This window comes from Canis aureus, chromosome 16 (assembly GCF_053574225.1).
Source record: "Canis aureus isolate CA01 chromosome 16, VMU_Caureus_v.1.0, whole genome shotgun sequence".
NCBI lineage: Eukaryota > Metazoa > Chordata > Mammalia > Carnivora > Canidae > Canis > Canis aureus.
The window spans coordinates 53,759,646-53,780,678 of NC_135626.1; the positions used below are offsets into that span (position 1 = coordinate 53,759,646).

Consider the following 21,033-nt stretch of genomic DNA (forward strand, 5'->3'; position numbering starts at 1 on the left):
CAGAGTAGCCCTTTTACTAGTGGATTATATAGAGAGAAATGAATGGTTAAGAAACTTCATGTCTTCTCTGTGATCTCTGCAATTCATTGGAATACTTTACTTTTCTGAACTGTAGTTTCTCCGTCTACAAAAGGGGGAGAATTAAATAAAATACCATGTGACTCCTTTGGTTGGGAGTTCAAGTAAGGTTCACATGTTATGTTAGCTGTCATTAGCTGTCATATCTCCTAAATCTCTGTTAATTAAAGAAAACCAGTCTTCATTCCCCCCATGCCATTGGCTTGTGGAAACCTTGTGGACACAGGGTTAGTATCCTGCAGAGTGTCCCACATTCTGGATTTTTCTTTTGGTTTCCTTTTGGTGCCATTTGACTTCTTTGATCTTCTAATTTTAGAAATGGAAGTTAGCTCTAGAGGCTTCCTCAGATTCAGGTTCACCTTTGTGTTAAGAACACCTCGTAGGTCGCGCTGGGTGCTTCTTGTTGAGTCACGCCCGGGGAATGCAACATCTGTCCCACTTTTAGTGATGTTAGGATTCACGTTAAGAACAGGGTGTGGTTGTGACAGCTGGATTCCTCTAATCAAAGCGTTTTTAGCCTCACTGTATTTGTTATTTGGGTGATTACGTAAGTGACTAGAAGCTTTCTGTTTCCCTCTTTCATGATAATCTCGTTTCCTTGAGACTTGTGTGTCTGTTAGGAAGCTTTCTGCAGTCTCCAAGGCCACTGCACCCACAACAATCCCCTCCTTTTTTCTCTGCCTTCCTCTACAAATGTTCTTCCCTCTTCTTTTCTTCTTCTTCTTTTCTTTCTGCCTTCTTCCGTCTTTTTTCCTCCTTATTGTGGATTCATCAAACTTTTACTGAGCACCTGCTTAGTGGCAGGCACTGAAAATACAGGGGTGAGTCTGGTACTTGGAAGCAGTGAATGTGAATTGAGGTCCCATCTTTTCGACTTTCACCTTCCTTCTCTCCAACTGCTCTCTTATCCCCACTGATGACGCTAAGGTACCTGTCTCAACACGTCCTATATATAGAAGTCCTTTGATATTTGAAATGACAATGTTACAATACAGGATTTGTTACAAGGATTGTGGTTCCTAAGACAGAATTTTGGTGTTCCTATTTCTGTGTATCCCTTGAAAAGAAAATCTTTGATGGTAGTTCCTAGGTGAAGTCCCAGTTGATCACCAGAGACTTCTATTAAATATTTGTCTAGTCAGTAAACAGAATTCTAAGTCCTATTTATCATTTTGCTTGGATGGATTTCTTAAGGTAAGATGTAAAGAATCTCTATGAGTAATTACAGAATAATGCAATATTAAAAACATGCAAAAGTGAGAAAAATTGTTTTATAATATAACATGTTTCACTAACGAAGTGTAGATGAGGTGAGCACAGAGACGACACCAGAGGCCCATGGTTTTAGGCTGTTCAGTTGAGCCTCTTTCTCATCAGCTTTCTCTTCGGATTATATGTGACTGAAAAAGAAAGCAAAAATGAAATTGGCATCCACAAAAGTGTTTACTTCAAATTCGCTGAGCCTTTCTGTATCTTCCTCAATTTGTTTCTGTTTGCCTGACATGTATCTTTTCTCTCCCAATAAGATCTGTCTTGCTTTATTTCCCATGTTCTTAGGTTCATTCACTCTCTCTTGTGCTGAATAAGACCACCAGTGAGCTTGCTAAAGCGAGTGTGTCCAAATTAGTGGCACACCTGGAAATGATTGGTAAGTGGAGAGAAATCAAACTTGCAAAATCTGGTAAAAACTTGAGCCTCCTGCTCGACAAATCTAATTGTCCTCACGTGCAAAGTAAGGTGGGGGATCAGTGGCTTAGACCAAAAAGTTCTTGGTCTAGCTATGATTGCTGATAGTGGTTCCCAGATACTGCCTTATGGATAAGAATCATGTGGACAGCTTGTTAAAAATAGAAGTGTTTGCCCACTTCCTGCCCCATCCCCAAAATGTGGTTCGTTTGGTTGGGATGGGGCGGTGGCATCTATCTTGTGTTTTTAACACACTCTGTCTAGGGTGACTATATATAATTTTTTGTCCAAATTGTGACATTTTGAGAGTGAAAGGGGACATAATTAATAATTACACCTGGGAAACCAGGGTATATATTTAATCTATTGCCATAAATAGAGCCGCCAGTAGGCGGTGTGATTTTAGGTAGGAGGACGTGGCACAGCTGGCATTCTAATAGGACTCTGCAGGTTGAAATTGTTAAACACAAGTGATCAGACACATCAAGTTCTAAATAGTAGAGGTTTATAAAGTGTGAATAAAACACTGTTCCTTCCTTAAGGAACAGATAGTGAAATATGGAAGATCACAGAGCTCAAATGTTGACTTTGTGGTATAAACAAGAATGTCTTTTGAGAAGGGAATGACCCGGAATTGAGATTTCATGCCTGGTGTAGATTAAATTAATTTATAAAAGCTCAGAAGAGATAGGCCTTTAAAATTGGGATAAGTTAGTTAGAGATATAAGGGTCATATATATAACATCTTAAGTTCATTGAGAGCTGAACTAGCATGGCAAATATAAACACCTAAGTCATTGCTTTGTAGAGCTAATTATGATGATAGAACTTGTTTTATGGAAGCAGCAGTTCACAGTATCACTTTTTAATATCCACACCATGTAAAGAATGATTCATCATAAGTTCACATCCTAGGTGCGCATGTCTTAACATCCTTCTTTGTTCTTTTCCACCTTCAAGGGGTTTCATTCTTGTAATAAATACCAGAGTAGTTTTAGATCTGTCTCCAGTGTCTGTCTCATTAATTGCACTTTTTATTAAATCACACTAACACCCACTTAATGTTGCCTGAATACCTGACATATCTCTGACACTTCCTCCCTGATTCTTTTATTCATAGTACAATTAATAGACCTTTTGCTATTTCACTAATTCTAATTAGTGGTCTTAATCTCAGAAAGGATCTCATTTTGTCTGTATTTAGAAATGTTTTATCCTTTGTGTATACATTCAGTTTAATTTCTTCCCCTTTATAAAGGTTAAAGTATGATAAGCCGTTTGTTTCAACTCCCTTTGGACTTCTGCGTTGAGACCATTTGAAATAATGTGGAAAATGTTTTTGATGGATGTATTGGAAAATGAAAATTTGCTTTTGACATTTAATTTGGATAAATAGTGAAAAGTCTGAGACGTGTGTATCAGTTCTTGTGCCAGACATATTTAAGGTGTAGTATGAAAAAAGATACATAAGGATGTGTTCTAATTTTAACAACTCTAGATGGAGACCTGGCCTTACAGGGAAGCATTGGGAGCCTGTCCTTGAGTGACCTTACAGCCCATGGAGAATTCTACAGAGAGCGGTTCACTACAAGTGGGGAAGAAGCACTCATCTTCCAGACTTTTAAGTAAAAATACCAATTTTTCTCATTTGACATTTTGTCATATTTGTTTGCTGTTTCAAATTCTTGTTGGCTAAACAATAAAAGTTTAAAAAGATTTTTACCTTTGGGGTACCTGGGTGGCTCAGTGGTTGAGCATCTGCCTTTATTCTCATGAATAAATAAATAAAATATAATGAATAATAAATATTGAGGGTACGAATTTAGATCAGTTTTCATTTAGTTCTCAATGTTCTGGAATGACTTCAGCCTGAAAAAGTTGTTGATGATATGGATGTCATATTATGCATTTTTTTCTATATAAAGACAATCTATATTGAATCTTTTCAGTTTTAGAATTTAGAAGGCATTTTTAGGCCTTTTAGTTTTTAAAGAATGGTTTCTTCAGAAGGCTAAAAGTGGGTTTTCAACATCTTAGGCAGCTGTTAGAAAATATAGATATCCAGCTCTGCCCCCAGATTTTCTGCTCTAAGGAAGTGCTCAGTCTTTCTTCTTTTTTTTTTAAAGATTTGCTAAAGTGATTCTCATGTTTAACTAGAGCTGAGAAAAACTGTCCCCAAAGATATCTGAGAACTTTTTCTTTCATTTTTAGGGGGAGTATATCATAATCTACTGAGAATGTAGATTGATGTGTTTATATTACTATCTACCACAGTGGTGTAATTTTATGATAAATGAGATAATTTTTTTAAAAAGATTTTTATTTATTTATTCATGACAGACACACAGAGAGAGGCAGAGACACAGGCAGGGGGAGAAGCAGGCTCCATGCAGGGAGCTGGACGTGGGACTCAATCCTGGGTCTCCAGGATCACACCCTGTGCTGAAGGAGGTGCCAAACCGCTGGACCATCAGGGCTGCCCAAATGAGATAATTTTTTAAAGATTTTTATTTATTTGAGAGGGAGAGAGAGCAGGAGAGCACAAGCATTGGAGAAGGAGAAGCAGGCTGCCCATCCAGCAGGGAGCCCGAGTGGGGCTTCATCCTAGGAACCTGGGATCATGACCTGAGCCAACAATAGCTACTTAACTGAGCCACTCAGGTGCCCTGATAAATGAGATAATTATTATTTTTTTAAAATTTTTAAAATTTTTATTTATTTTTGATAGTCACAGAGAGAGAGAGAGAGAGGCAGAGACACAGGCAGAGGGAGAAGCAGGCTCCATGTACCGGGAGCCCGACGTGGGATTCGATCCCGGGTCTCCAGGATTGTGCCCTGGGCCAAAGGCAGGCGCTAAACCGCTGCGCCACCCAGGGATCCCAAATGAGATAATTAATATAAAAGTCCTAACTATCTACCTGGCACACAATAGGTGCTTAAGCAACTCTGAGTTTCTTTCCCCTGTGACTGTGTCCCATATAATTTACTATTATGATACCATGTCCTTTAAAATGAAAACCCATCATAAAAGTTTTCTAATTTTTACTTGGAATGTAGATGCTAAACCTCTTTGGCCTACATTGCCCTGAAGTAAAAAGAAGACTTCTTTCTACCTCCAGGAGACAGTTTTCCCTAGAAACATTGATTCTATTGCCTAATGTTCTTTACCCATTGGTTCATGGACTTATTTTTGTCCTCTTTTGAGTCCCATGTTGTTACAGTCTTTGAGTGATTCTTCACTTTTCCGTAAAGGCGGGGAAAGAGGCATGAGCCACAGGTGGCTTCTGTGTGAGTTCTGGAATCGAGAGGGAGTCTAGGGGCGCCTGGGTGGCTCACTTGATTAAGCATCTGTCTTGGGCTTTAGTTCATGATCTCAGGGTCCTGAGATTGAGCCCCAGGCTCCCTGCTCAGCCGGGAGTCTGCTGCTTCTCCCTCTCTGTCCATATCCCCTTCATTCATGCTCTCTCTCACTCTCTCTCAAATAAATAAAATCTTAAAAAAAAGAGGGGGGGGGAATCTAGCACCAGGACTGCCCGTCTGTTCATAGCCATAGCCATCACACCAGACTTTATTTAACATGGTTGCCACAGCTTAGAGAAGGAGTTAAGTATTGGAGTTCACTTTGTCCAACCTGAGTGTGGATTTGCATTTCAAAAGCTAAAGCTGTTTTCTAGGGAAACCCCTAAATGAGCCCGTTTTCTTCCAATGCTGACTGGTATCTGGCTCCCAAATCACACTTCTGCGCTTATTCCCAGATACGGCCGGCCTGACCCTCTGCTCCGGAGAGAACACGATGTCCGAGTGAGCCTCCAGATGGCGTCCGTGCAGTATGTCCACACACAGCGCTTTCAGGCAGAGGTGGTGGCCTTCATTCAGCATTTCACTCAGCTGCAAGATGTCTTAGGGCGCCAGCGAGCTGCTATCGAGGGGCAGACGGTAGGAAGGCTCATTACCCTGGGTTGCTTTTCTGATTTTATCCATAGAACTTTTAAGCCTCTAGAGAAAAGTCTGGAAAATTTCACTGCAAAAGGGAAAGGTCTTTAGGTATTTACCTGCTTGCTAGTGTGGTCCATGTAGCCAACTACCTGCAGGAGTCCTACCGTAATTGGAGAGCTTACATCCCTTCTTCATTGTGTCGTGTTTTAATGGCCTTTAAGGTTTAGCTTTAGCTTCCTCTAAAGAAGATAGATGAAGTTGGTGGCTAACACTTTTGGTCCCTTTTGGTATTTTAGTGGAGATACTTCTCTTCAAAAATGTTTCCTTTTTTTTTTTTTTTTTTTCAAAAATGTTTCCAAAGAACATACCGATTATATAAAGAGAGTTTTTTCCAAATAGATTCACAGTTCCTAACTTCTTCATTCGTGGGTCTCTTAGTGTTTTGGAAATATTTCCATGGCACGTCCTTAGCCAAAAGACACACCTCAAGGTCTTTCCATTTAAAAAATAGTTCAGTCTAAACAACTTGGGCAGTACATGTGTCCTAACGACTCAGTAGCTCTTTAAAAAAAAATGACACAGAAGTGAAAGACTTGTATTTTTATTTCATTTGTAAATAAATTACTTGCTAATAGGGACGTAAGTGCCCCTTGGCACTGTACAGCTTCTCAGACTTGGGACCAGGCTGGACACGGCAGCCCTCATTTCCTGTCCCACATTCATTGTCTCATGGCACTGGCTTTTTCAGCAACTGCTGGAGACCTGGCTTCACGAAGATGTAACATGAAAGGAATGTAGCGTGATCTAACATTGAACGTGAACTATCTCAGTCTAGAATATGCATTGTCCGACAGATGATATGTTTGCCCCCCAAACTTAAAATGTCCTGACAGCACACATGTGAGTGTGTGGCGGTGTCTTCTGGTATCTTCACAGAGTTTGGGAACCATAGAAAACGTTTACGGCGTAGTCCTTTGTAAAACTTATTTTTAAGCTTCATTAGGTAAAAGATTATAATTAAATCGATAACAGTCTTTAGTGACAACATTTAAAGTCTTTAATTTAAATTTTTGAATATGTTCCATATTGATTTAGTACAGAATCAAAGTAAAAGGACATTTGATGAAAAGTTTCCTTCTCAATTACTTTTCCTTAACCAGCCAGTTTCTCTCTATGGAGGTAATCATGTTACTAGTTTCCTGTGTATCTTTGAGAGAATATATTTTTTTAAAAATATAAAAGCACAGGGGCACTTGGGTGGCTTAGTTGGTTAGGCCTCCGACTTTTGATCTCAGCTCAGGTCTTGATCTCAGGGCTGTAGGTTCAAGCCCTCATTGGGCTCCACATTGGGCGTGGAGCCTACTTAGTTGAGAAAAGATATACATATATATGTATAAATATGTACTTATTTATAAAAGCAGAGTCAAATTATAAGGAATGTGGGAAAAGAGGATCTTACTGTGTCCTAGTATCCCAGGTATGTTTTAATTTGTTTTCATTGTTTTTTAAATTTCTCCCAATGCATGTTTCCATGGTTGTAATCATAGAGTATATGACCTTTTATTTTCTCTCCAGAAACTTTTAAAATAAACTTATTTGACACGTATAAAAGAGTACCTACAGCATGTCATTTTCAAAGTATGATAATAAAATGAACATATGTGAACCTACAACCAAAATAAAAATTAAAACATCGCTAAGGCTGCTGCATGTGTTCGTACCCCATCCCATCTCATTCCTGTCAACTCCTTTGGTAACTGCTCTCCAGATTTTTGGGTCTTGTGGTCCCTTAAAAAAAAAGTTCCCATATAATATTTTTTGCTTCATTTGTTCTGATCTTTATAAAAATGGTATTAAGCCGTGTTTAATGTTCTTTTACTTGCTTCCCCCCCCCCCCCATTTTCATTTAGGTTGCTACACGTGATTGCCTTTCATTTAATTTCACTGTTGTAGTTTATTGCGTGTAACAATAAAATAGATAAAATAGATTTATCCATTTTCCTGTTGAACATTTGGTTGTTTAGAGTGTTTTGCTGTTGTGTACTATGTCTCCTGGTGCACATGTGTTAAGAGTCTCTCTGAGCAGGATTTCTGGGCCGTGGGGTATATGCACGTTTATCTTTAAAAGACCGCGCCAGGGATCCCTGGGTGGCGCAGCGGTTTGGCGCCTGCCTTTGGCCCAGGGCGCGATCCTGGAGACCCGGGATCGAATCCCACGTCGGGCTCCCGGTGCATGGAGCCTGCTTCTCCCTCTGCCTGTGTCTCTGCCTCTCTCTCTCTCTCTCTGTGACTATCATAAAAAAAAAAAAATAGAAGACCGCGCCAGATTGTTCTCTGAAACCATTATGCACTCCCACTGGCAATGTAGAAGAATTCCTTTTAATTCATATCCTTTTATGAATTAATATTCTTTAGTTATATCTTTATTTTGGGCCAACAGTGGTGTAATGGCATTATTACATTTATGTTCTACCTATGCTTTTTTGTGTTATTTTTACTTATTTTAAAAAGAATTAAAAAAAATTTAATTCCACCTACCTATGCTTTTTAAAAGAAACATAAATTGAAAAAAATTAAAAAAAAGAAACATAAATTGAGGAATAGCATACAGTACATACAGTAATGTACTGTAAAGTGTGTTAATTTTATGCATTCAATTTTGAAAGCCAGCATGTTAACCTTTTTTCATAACCTGTTTTCATTTTGCTTTGCATTTTTCATAGCAATCCTATTTTATAGCTGTATAATCCATCAAGTCAGTTTACTTAACCATTTCCTTGTTTTTTAACATTTAAATTGCTTCCAGTTTTTCATTTTTGTGAGTAATACTTCTATGAATAGCATTGTATGCCTAGGTTTTTTTTTTTTTTCTTCCATTTTTTGAATTATTTTTATAGTATTGAATCTTGTAAATGATATTGTTTGGTCAAAGTGATGAACATTTTTGTGACTCTCAGTTCAATACTTCTTTTTTTTTTGTTTGTTTGTTTTTGTTTTTTTCAGTTCAATACTTCTAATAAATGTTGTCTATTAGGATTAAGTACCCTTAAAATGATTATTTTCACCTATGCAGTTTAAGCAGCAGTTTTACTGTGAGGAATCCCTAGCAGTAGGAAATGAGACAATGTGCGTTACTGTGTAACTGGGCTTAACTTCCTGGGTTAAGTAGAAATTAAACAGGATAGTCTTTGAAGTTTTTGTTATATCGAGTTAAGTAAGACAAGTAGATGGTAAAGGAATGATTTTCTGTTTTGAACAGTGCTAAGTGTGTGAGCTCTAAAGAAAAGCTGATTTTCTCAAGGATCTTTAATCCTAGTTGTTTAAAATACTTAGGTGTAAGATTTTGCATTACTTAGATTTATGGAGAGTGCTAAAGACCTATTTTGCTGATAAAATTGAGGCTATTTTGAAACTTAAAATTGCTTTCTCCTACTATTGTACAGGTGACAGGTAGTATCCTCTACCTGTGACTTGTAGCTGGATTTTTATTCCTGTATTTTCTAGTGTCTGTAAATAATGATCCAGTAGGACTTGACATTTCTTTTTAATCTTGATATTTGAAATTATAAGAGCATCATGTTCCTCGATTGGGCCAAATATTTTTTACCCCAGAAGTGTGATATGGTTTTCCTGTGTCTTCTGCTTTACCTGTTTTTCTTTTATTTGTTAAACTTTTATTCACTGAGCAACTGGGAGTACAGATTTTTGGTGGAGCTAAGATGTATTGCAGTTTTGAAATCTTAGTACAAGAATCTGGAGTCTGGGTGTTGCCAGTATAAGCTGTGTCACCAGCAGCAAGTTATTTTTCTTGCTCAATTCTCTCTCAATTATTGGAGGAAAATGGAGATACAAAAAATAAATATGCTGTACATTCGCTTAACAATATATTAACGATGCTTTGTAGTTTTCAGAGTGCTTTCACATATACGATCTCATTTGATCCTTATGACAACCTTGTTTGTTCATTTCTGTGAATTATTTAGTGAATGTTCATTGACAAATGTTGTGTCATACAGTCTGCCAGGTGCTAGGAACATAATGGAAAGCAAGAAAGACAGGGTCATTGCCCTAATGGAGCTCATGTTTTAGTGAGATGATATAACCCAGGAAAAAATATAATTAGTTATGATTGTAGTCAGTGAGGGAGTGGTGGGCAGGTGTGTTATTGCCATTTTATCAGGGAGGAAACAGTAATTCTTTACTCTGCTTGTCTGGGACTCTAGCTAACTCACAGAGTTAGCTTTGTGCTTTTCCCTTAATGGGGGAACGTGTAACATGTAACTGTTAAGGCTGTTAGAGAAGTAAGAGCCATGTGGTATTAGTGTATTAGTTTTGAGTCTGCCCCTTCATGCACTGAACTTCATAAAATAGAGTCATATGCTACTAGATGATTTCTTCTACGTGCTCCAAGGGTATGGTGCCATTTCGTCCTTACGACAGCTCTTGAAGGTAGGGCCTATGATTCCTCCCGTTTTAGAGATAAGGAAAGTAAGACTCAGAGATCTAACAAGTTACCCAGGCTCACCAGGCTACTGAGTGGCCAGAGTGGGGATTCCCACTCAGGGAGCCAGGCTTCAGAGTTCCCATTCTGAATTCTTACACTAACCTGACGAAATGGTCACAGTCTTTTATTTCTGGAGGTGAGGTTGTGAAGATATCAGATTCCTTCTATTTGTTTGTCTTTCCCTTCTAAGTTTGCTACAGTGAATATGAGTTAATTTTTAATTCTAAAATTTACTCAACAAAGCAAACAGGAAGCAGTCATGGGCTGATAGACAATACCAACAATTCAAGTACAGTTAGAAAGTGAAAAAGGTAGCTAGTTACTGTGTTGCAAATTCTCCTGACTTATGTACTTAACACCAGAAGAAAGAAAAGCTTTTTTTATGTAATAAAGGCTATATTTTTTCTGTTTAGAAAGTAATAAATGTGTTTTAGAGGTTATTTCAAAAAAGTTAATAAAACTATGAAGAAGTAGAAAATTAAAATTGATTCTGTTTTGTAATCTGTATTTTTCACTGATCAATAGATGAGAAACATTTCATTATATTAGTGTATTGTACTTTTGGTCCTCTTTATTATGGTATAATTTATAGTAAAATTAAGCAATTTTAAGAGTACAGTTCAGTGAGTTTTAGCAATTGTATAGTCTTGTAAGCATAGTCACATCCAGATTTTTAGAACATTTCTGTTATCTACAAAGTTTCCTTGTTTCCCCAGGCAGTCTCCTAATCCTTGTGTCCTGGCAGCCATTGGTTTGCTTTCCATCAGAATAGTTTTGCCTGCCTTTCTTTCTTTCTTTCTTTCTTTCTTTCTTCCCTTTCTTTTTTTATTTTTTATTTTTTTTATTTTATTTTACTTATTAATGATAGGTACACAGTGAGAGAGAGAGAGAGAGAGGCAGAGACACAGGCAGAGGGAGAAGCAGGCTCCATGCACTGGGAACCCGATGTGGGATTTGATCCCGGGTCTCCAGGATCGCGCCCTGGGCCAAACAAAGGCAGGTGCTAAACTGCTGCGCCACCCAGGGATCCCATCCCTTCCCTTCCCTTCCCTTCCCTTCCCTTCCCTTCCCTTCCCTTCCCTTCCCTTCCCTCCCCTCCCCTCCCCTCCCCTCCCCTCCCCTCCCCTCCTCTGTAAGTGAAATCGTACAGCGTAGCTCTGTCTGGCTTTTTTCACTTAGCGTAATGCTCTTGAGATCCATCCGTGGATGCATACTGCAATAGCAATGTGATTTCTTTTTATTGCCAAGTAGTATTCATTCATTGAATGTAATACAGTTTGTTATCCATTCACCCACTTTATATCCATTTAGGTAGTTTCAAGTTTTTGGCTATTATGAATAACACTACTGTGAACATTTGCATTGAAATCTTTGTGTGGATGTACGTTTTCATTTCTCTTAAATAAATACCTAAGAGAGGAATTGCTGCATTACATGGTAACTGTGTGGTTAACATTATAAGGAACTGTCTTCAGAATTCTTTTGGCTAAGAGGTCCCTGGCTGGCTCACTTGGTATGACATATGACTCTTGATCTCCACATTTTGAGTTCGAGCCCCACATTTGGGCATGGAGCCTCCTTAAAAAAAAAAAAAAAATCATTAAAAAAAAGTTTAAAAAATAATTATTTTTGCTTTTCTAGATTCTTTGCTCTTTCATGGATTTTAGAATCAGCTTGTCAGTGTCTACAGTAAAGTCTGTTGAAATTTAGATTGGGATTGTGTTGAATCTGTAGGTCAGCTTTTAGAGAAATGACATCTTCATACTATCCGTTTGTCTTTTTTTTTTTTTTTTAAAGATTTAATTTATTTACCCACGAGAGACACACACAGAGAGAGAGAGGCAGAGACACAGACAGAGGAGAAGTAGGCCCCATGCAGGGAGCCCGATGCGGGACTCGATCCCGGGACTCCAGGAAGGCAGGCGCCAAACTGCTGAGCCATCCAGGGATCCCCTCCGTTTGTCTTTTGAGTATGGCATATTTCTCCATTTATTTAGGTCCTTAGTTTCCCTCAGCAGTGTTTGTAGCTTTGAGTTTACTGGTCTTATGTATCTTTTATTAAATTGATCCCTAGATCTTTTATATTTTTGATACTGTTATAAGTGATATTTCAAGTTTCAATTTCCAGTTTTCTGTAGACTGTATATAGAAATGCAGTTGATTTTTATACACTGACCTTGCACCCTGCAACTTTGCTAGATATACTTACCACTTCCAGCTGCTTTTTGGAGGTTCTTTAGGATTTTTTTACATAAATGATAATGTTGTCTGTGAACTTTACTTTTTCCTTTTCAATCTGTATGCCTTTCGTCTCTTTTTCTTCCTTCACTACACTTCCAGTACAATGTTAAATAGAAGGAGTGACAGCAGACATCCTCGCCTGTTTCCAATCGTAGGGGAAAAGAATTCAGTTATTTTAGGGTTGGCAAACTATGGCCCATGAGAATATACATATATATATATATATATACACTCATAAAGTTTTATTGGAATACAGCCATGTTTACTTACCTATGTACTATCTGTGGATATTTACACAGTTTTCTTGATTTGTTACAGATTTTTGTATCTGTGTTCCTGAGGAATATTAGTTTGTAGTGTTCGGGAATAGAAAATAATGCCTTTTCTGGTTTTGGTAACCAGGCAGTGCTATCCTTGTGGAATGAACTGGAAGTGTGCCCTTTTCTATTTTGAGAAAATTTCTGTAGAATTGATACTATTTCTTTGTGTATTGTGGATACAAGCCCTTTGATATATGTGTTGTGAATATTTTCTCCCAGTCTTTGGCTTTCCCCCCACTTTCCTAACACTATTCTTTGAAAAGCAGAAGTTTTTCATTTTGATGAAGTCCAATTTTTTTCTCTCACAATGTTTGTCTCTTGTCAAAGAAATTTTTGTCTACCATAAGGTGGCGAAAATTTTCTCTTCTGTTCTCTATTAGAAGCTTTTTTGAGTTGATTATTTTTAGTTTTTTTAAAAGATTATTTATTTATTTATTTATTTATTTATTCATGAGAGACACACAGAGAGAGGCAGAGACACAGGCAGAGGGAGAAGCAGGCTCCTTACAGGGAGCTTGATGTGGGACTCGATCCCAGGACCCTGGGATCACTCCCTGAGCTGAAGGGCAGACGCTCAACCGCTGAGCTACCCAGGCATCCCTGAGCTAATTATTTTTAAAGATTTTTAAAGTAATCTCTGCACCCAACCTGGGGCTTGAACTCACGACCCTGAGATCAAGAATTGCATGTTTTACTGACTGAGTCATCCAGCTACCCCTTGAGTTAATTTTTGTATATTTTGTGAAGTGAGGGCTGAGTTTTTTTTTTTTTTTTTTTTCCATATATATAGCTAGCCTGTTCCATTTCCCATTGTATTATCTTGGCACTTCTATTGAGAAGCAATCAACCATATAGGCATGTGTGTCTTTTTTTCACTTTCTATTCTGTTCTACTGATTTATATTTAATTATGTGTCAGTACCATCTTGTCTTAACCATTGCCGCTTCATAGTGTGTCTTGAAATCCTAGCGTAGGTCCTCCAACTTTGTTCTTTTTCAAAGTTGTTTTGGCTACTTCAGGACCTTTGTTTTTCCATACAAATTTTAGAATCAGCTTGTCTTTCTACAATAAAATCTGCTGGGATTTTTATTTTGATTACATTGAATCTATGTGTCTGGAGAATCAACATCTTAATAATAATACTGAGTCTTTGGTCCTCAGCTATGGCATATCTCTCCATTTAGTTAGGTCTTCAGTTCCTCTCAGTATTGTGTTGTAGTTTTGGTTATACTGGTCTTACACATCTTTTGTTAAATTGATCCCCTAGGTATTTGAAATTTTGATGCTATTATAAATGATACCAATTTTTAAAAATTTCATTGTCCAATTTTTTATTCAAAGTATAAGAAATATAACTTTCATATATTGACACGTTGACCTCTTATCCTTCAATCTTGCTAAACTTAGCCTAATTCCTTTTGATTCATTAGGGTTTTCTACATAGATGATTATGAATCATCTAATCATAATAAGGGATTGAATAAGGGAGTTGAATAAGGGAGTTACATGTTTTCCTCTCCAACCTATAAGTCTTTTTGCACAGACTAGGACTTCAGCATAATGTTGAATAGAAGTGGTGAGAGGGGTTGCCCTTGCTTTGTTCCTTATCTTAGGGAGAAAACATTCTATAAATATGATGCTAGCTGTAGATCGTTTGTGCATTTGTTGTTTAAGGACTCTGTCCATTCATCTAAATTGTCAGTTTGAAAATAAATAAATAAATAAATAGTCAATTGATTGGCATAAAGTTGTTCATAGGTTCCCTTATCTTTTCAATATTTGTAAATTCTGGGGGTGCCTGAGTGGCTCAGTCGGTTAAGCATCTATCTGCCTTGGGGATTGAGCCCCCATATCAGGCTCCCTGCTAACCCGGGAGTCTCTTCCTCCCTTTCCCTCTGCCTGCTCCCACTCACTCGTGCTCTCTTCCTCTCTCTCTTAAATGAATAAATAAAATCTTCAAAACAAAATTTTGTAAGTTCTTTTGTAGCAATGTCCTGCAATCCTTCCTGATAGTGACAATTTTTGTTTTCTTCGTATTTTCTTCTTCTTTTTTTTTTTTTTTTTTAAAGATTTTCTTTATTCATGACAGACAGAGAGAGAGAGAGAGAGGGAGAGGCAGAGACACAAGCAGAGGGAGAAGCAGGCTCCGTGCAGGGAGCCGGACATGGGACTCGATCCTGGGTCTCCAAGATCACACCCTGGGCTGAAGGCGGCGCTAAACCGCTGGGCCACCAGGGCTGCTCTTCTTCATATTTTCTTGATTCATATAGCTGGAGGTTTGTCTGTTTTATCAGTCTTTTCAAATAATTAACTTATTGAGGCTTGTATTATGACTGAGGCATATTCTCAATGAGTATGCCATGTACACTTGGAAAGAATGTATATTCTGTAGTTCTTGGGTATTGTATTAATGTTTGATTTTTAAAAATTATCTGTTTTCTAAATAACTGATTTCTGCTTTATATTTTTTTCCCTTTTACTTACTCAGGTTCATTTTGCTTTTCCTTTTTCTAGCTTCTTACAATAGAAGCTTTTTGATCACTGATTTAATCTTTATTCATGTATATTATAAAACACTTATTTAATATAAATTCTTCATTAAGTATTGTTTTAAGTGTGTCCCACAAATTTGAATATGTTACATTTTCTTTATCAGGCCAAAATATTTTTCTTTTCTTTTTTTTTTTTTTAAGATTTATTTATTTGTTATAGACCGAGAGAGAGAGAGAGAGAGAGAGAGAGAGAGGCAGAGACACAGGGGGAGGGAGAAGCTCCATGCTGGGAGCCCGATGCGGGACTTGATCCTGGGACTCTAGGATCACGCCCTGGGCCAAAGGCAGGAGCTAAACCGCTGAGCTACCCAGGGATCCCCCCAAAATATTTTTCTATTTCTCTTGTGATTTCTTTTTTGAACCTTGGGTTATCAAGAAGTGTAGAGTCTACTTTCCAAATAATTGGGGTTTTCCATTATCTTGTTACCGATTTCTAATGTGACTCCATATTGCTCATGGACTATACTCTGATTTTAATTGTTTTGGAATTATGAATTCATGGAACTTTGGGGAACTGGAGGCTTTTTGATTATAAAATTAGGGCATTGATTGAGTCTCTGAGTCCATTCTTCTTCCTGTTTCAGGTGAGAGATCAAGCCCAGCGCTGTTCACGGGTTCTCTTGGACATTGAGGCGGGTGCTCCTGTTCTCCTTATCCCCGAAAGTTCCAGATCAAATAATCTGATTGTAGCAAACTTGGGGAAGTTGAAAGTTAAGAACAAGTTTCTCTTTGCTGGTTTTCCTGGGACATTTTCCTTACAAGATAAGGTGAGCAATCCGTATCCATTACCTTTTCAGTCCAACTAGTATTTGAGCGTCATTTGAAGATTTCGTATGTTGTCATAAGATGACTTGTAACTGCTGTTACTTTTGTGGTATATGTGACTTGAACAATTTTTTTTTGACATTTTGTTTGACATTTAAATTAACCTTTTAATAGAAATATTGAAAATTATAACCTTCACCAATTGTATGCAAGCAAACCAATGGGACCAACCTGTCTGTATGATGCTTTTCTCACAGGCTGACCTTATAAGTGATCAACTTTTTACATGACCTGCCTGTTTTCAGAGGATGGGATTTGGCCCATGGTTTATCTGAACCTGTTCAAGAATATCTTCCTAATAACACCTTATACAGTATTTGGCTTTACAATTTAAAGCTACTTTAGCACTTAACTATTTCTTAGGACAGTATTTAGAGGTAACTGGGCTGAAGATTGTTGCTTTCATTTTACATTCATGTAGTAAAACCCAGACTTGGTACCAGAGTTGGTCTAATGAGCCCCTCCCACCCATTTCCACAGTCCAGGAGACTACTGCTGCTGGAACTTGGGAGGGGGTCTTGTTCTAGGTGTGCATTTTAACGGAACCTTGCTGGTTTCCATGGCAGCTTTGTAGTATATTTGCTTATTAAGAACAAATTCATGTTAGCTTGTCAGAAAAGCACTGAAATTCCTAGCTGGTTATGCCCATCTTTAGTCTGATAGCTAATCAATAGTGAGAGAACCTTTGAAAGAGGAGGTACACAAGATTTCATTATGAGATCTTAGGACTGGCAATAATAGCGATAAATAACCAATATTCATTGGATGCTTCTCATACATAAACCAGTGATAAGCTCTTTACATATTTGTCTAGTTTTTCCTCCTTAGCAACCCTGAGGGGGTATCTAGTTTTATTAATCCCATTTTTTGAGCTAAAGATATTGAGACTTAGATAGGGTGAATCATTCCTTTTGGATAATTCAGGTAGTCACAAGTACAGCGTGGGCCTCAGACTTGGTGTGTCTGCCTTCCATATGCTCTAACTGTGATACACTTTTACCTCCCGCTATTAGGTTTAGATCTGTGTGGGGAGAATTAACTGGGGAAGGCTGTCCCTGTGATGTGCCTTACTGACCCTGGCCTGTGTAGCTGTAGCTCTTTCGAATTTTCTAAAGGGTGTGGCTGAGTTCATTAAAATAATTAGAGGGAAGAACTCCAGCTCTGCTGCCATCACTGCCCACTGCCACTCCAGCTCTGCTGCCATCACTGCCCAAGGAGGAGTGAATCTCTCCTTTGGAGCTGTCTTTTGAGCCCACAGTAAGTTCTTTAGTAGGATATCTTTGTGGTAAATCTTTGTTTTGAGGACTAAATTTTTTAGGAAGAGATCTGCTAGAACCAGGATGGGTGATCAGGTTGGAATAGCACCGTCGTTTCTCTGCCCTTCCTAAAAAAGGTGAAGGGCTGATGCTCTGTATTGGTTTTATCTATACATGGGCTCATGAGCTAACTCGGAAGTTGGCCTCTAAAGAATTGCAGAATATTTGAAGAAATTTTTGCATATGAGTTTCTGTTTTGTTAAATAAGCCAAATAACAGCACATAGTCTGTAGCATTTTAATGAAAGACTTTTCCTGTATTTGTTTTTGAGGATTTGATTTTAAGTGGCAGTGCATACAAGGATCGCTTTTTCTTCAAGGTATAATAGACTTTTTGCCTTCTGGCTATTCTCAAAAACCTTATGGGATTCAGCAGACAATTCACATTCATATGCTTTAAAAAGAAAACTTTAAAAACTAACTCTTTAAGTACCACATTATTTGGGAAAGCCTGCTTATCACTTTTTTGTCCCTTTGATGAGTCACTTCCTTCCCTTGTAGAGAAGGCTTTCTTAAGGACCAATAAAGGAATTTTTTCTTTTTTTGGCTCTAGGCAGTAATTTCTTGATGATCTGATTCCCTTAAATCCCAGGAAAACTTTATTTTGTTACATGCCAGTGATTGTTCTGGAGAATTCCATAAGGGCCGCTTGGAGTGTGTAGCTTGGTAAAGTCTTTGTAATCAGATAAACATGTCTGTGGAGCTTACCTCTCTGCAGGGGCACAGTCAGGCTTAGTTGATCTAGGCCAAGATGAAGAATCACTTTCTTCACCAAAAATCACTTTGCATTTACATTTTCCCTTTGATGTATTTGCATGTGTGAGGTTTGTTTAATATGTATTCCAGTGGTTAAAGAACAGGAAATACTCCTGAAATCAAAGCTTGCAGAGGGGTTATTTGCCTTTGAGTTCCACTATTCCAGTGTGTTTGGGATTGTTTTACACAAATCCATGTCTTAATGAGTGCAGGCTTGGATTTTTTACATATGCTTTCCTTTCATTCTTCTCAACCACAGCTTACGTTTAAACCATAATTTCTAAGTCAGCCTTTCAAAAGCTTTGAGTTAATCTCCTCAAGCCATTGATTTATTTAAACCAACTACAGAGAGGATGTAAAGATGAATCAAGTGAAAGACCAACAACTACTCTCTAGAATTTAAATAAACTAAGCAAAGGGGAAGGTTTTTAATGTCGAAGTATCTAAATAAGAGCAGTTACCTAGCAATTTGCCTTCCAAAAAAAAAAAAATGCGGAAAGTAAGAACTGTCCCCCCCCCCCCCCCATTACTTGTAAATCACTGTACTCCAGGTACTGGGAAGAACAGTATTACCATTTCTTTTTCAAATGCTGAGACAAATCAACATTTAGGACAGTACTAGCAGGAAACCCATTCTTCCTCTTACCCCCCAACATGCCTGTGAAAGTGGGTCAGTGGTGCAGAAGCCCTGCAAATACATAACATGGAGGCATGGGTGAAATTTATTTATTTTTTTATTTTTTTATGGGTGAAGTTTAAAAGTCAATTAATGAATCATTCTGGTGACAAAGATTTACCCCGTTAGCAATGAACTGAAGGTACTAAATATGTAAGAAAAGTGTGTAGTGGGATCCCTGGGTGGCGCAGCGGTTTGGCGCCTGCCTTTGGCCCAGGGCGCGGTCCTGGAGACCCGGGATCGAATCCCACGTCGGGCTCCCGGTGCATGGAGCCTGCTTCTCCCTCTGCCTGTGTCTCTGCCTCTCTCTCTCTCTCACTGTGTGCCTATCATAAATAAATAAAAGTTTAAAAAAAAATTAAAAAAAAAAAAAAAAAAGAAAAGTGTGTAGTGTTTTCAATAGAACTGCAGAATTTTTTTTTTTAAGATTTTATTTATTTATTCATGAGAGACACAGAGAGAGAGAGAGGCAGAGACACAGGCGGAGGGGAAGCAGGCTCCATGCAGGGAGCCCGACGTAGGACTTGATCCCAGGACTTCAGGATCATGCCCTGGGCCCAAAGGCAGGCGCTAAACCGCTGAGCCACCCAAGGATCCCTAGAACTGCAGAATTTATGTTATTCTGTATTTGCCCTTAATTTTTATGCCCTTGAACAGAAACATAATAGGAATAGTCAGCCTCCTGTGCTTTTCCATTTTGTTTTCATTTGCAGTTACTTAAAGAGATGAGAAATGTAAACCCAGAAGAAGTGACTTCTAGGAAGTATAGACACAGTACCATGACTTGATTCTGTTGGAACCATATTGTTACAGATACATTTTCTTAGAATAATAAGCCCCTCCCTTCCAGCAAAGCAACAACCTATATCCTATGGCCCAGAGGTCTGCTTTTGCTGTGTTTGACCTAGACTAAACCACCAATAGCATCTTAAGCCAACAGATAATATATTCCTGCAAGATCGCTGTAGTTTTCAACAGGTGTTGAATTAAAAGTCACATCTCTGCAAATAATTACATGTGACAGGAAATGTCATGATTCCGTTACCCTTTTGTTTATGGAATTTGGGAGGCTTGGGAAGTACCAAGTACCATAGAGTCTTTGAAGAGTCTAAGGACTGGGTTAGGACTTGCAGGAGAGTAAAGATGCAGTCACCTCCATTCTGCCTTCTAGTTTTATTTTATTTCTTCCCAGGAATCTGTGCCTTCAGCTTCCCCAACGGGTACCCCCAAACACAGTATGAGGAAAATGACAAGCACAGAGGACCCGAAGGGAACGCGTTCTGAGGGGCTGTTCATGATGCCTCCTGTTGGAATGAGTCCAGGCAGCCTGAGGAGTGAGTTTGTGCCAAGTACCTCGACCAAGCAGCAAGGGCAGCAAGCCACACCCTCTGCTAGCCAGGTTTCCAGTAGTCCAGGTAAAAGAGGAGAAAGGTGGGGAGTTCATGAGACTGGTGGGTGCCTCGGGGGGATGCATCAGAGCGGTAGTGAGTCTTTAGTGATAGTCTGATTTTGATATTGCTTTTAGAAAGCTTAAGAATCTTAGCATGTTGATTTTAGCAGTGGGTGACTTCTAAAGTCCAGTTAAATGAGCAAGACACAGTGTGAATAAAGGGATTTAGATGGTCTCTTAGGACTTTTTCCTTTAGGTGAAGGCCGTTGCCCCAAGATAGAGTTAATATAAGTAGAATGATTCCTGCATCCTTAGACATATCCTTGCAAGTTTCTGTCTAGACACTATCCTTTTTCTACTTAATTATTGTTCTGTATAACTCTAAAAAAAAAAAAATCAAAGAACTTTTAAGAAATATTAGTGTGAATTAGGTCACAATAGAGATACTATAAGTAACAATTTTGCAAAGACAGGAAGCATCCAGTTATTGGTGTTCTTTAAGCATTAGTCATTCCAGATAAGAACCTGATTTTAGCCTTTTGGGTTTTTAAAAATTTAATTAAGTTTAATTTTTAATTTTATTTTAATTCCAGTGTGTTAACAGTGTTATATTAGTTTCATGTGTACAATACAGTGATTCAGCACTTCATAATCACCCTGTGCTCATCAGGACAAGTGTTCTCCTTAATCCTCATCACCATTTCACCTATCCCCCTACCACCTCCCTCCTGATAACCATCAGTTTGTTCTCTGT

At 38.3% G+C, this 21,033-nt stretch overlaps 1 pseudogene across 1 annotated transcript in view; it reads left to right on the plus strand.

Moving 5' to 3' along the window:
• LOC144286930 (intermembrane lipid transfer protein VPS13D-like) overlaps positions 1-21,033 on the plus strand; it is a 157,192-nt pseudogene that overhangs the window by 39,806 nt on the left and 96,353 nt on the right. Inside the window, exons 22-26 of the transcript XR_013354875.1 lie at positions 1,636-1,726; positions 3,263-3,389; positions 5,520-5,700; positions 15,902-16,084; positions 20,082-20,304. The product of XR_013354875.1 is annotated as an intermembrane lipid transfer protein VPS13D-like (transcript). The remainder of the gene's footprint in view (positions 1-1,635; positions 1,727-3,262; positions 3,390-5,519; positions 5,701-15,901; positions 16,085-20,081; positions 20,305-21,033) is intronic.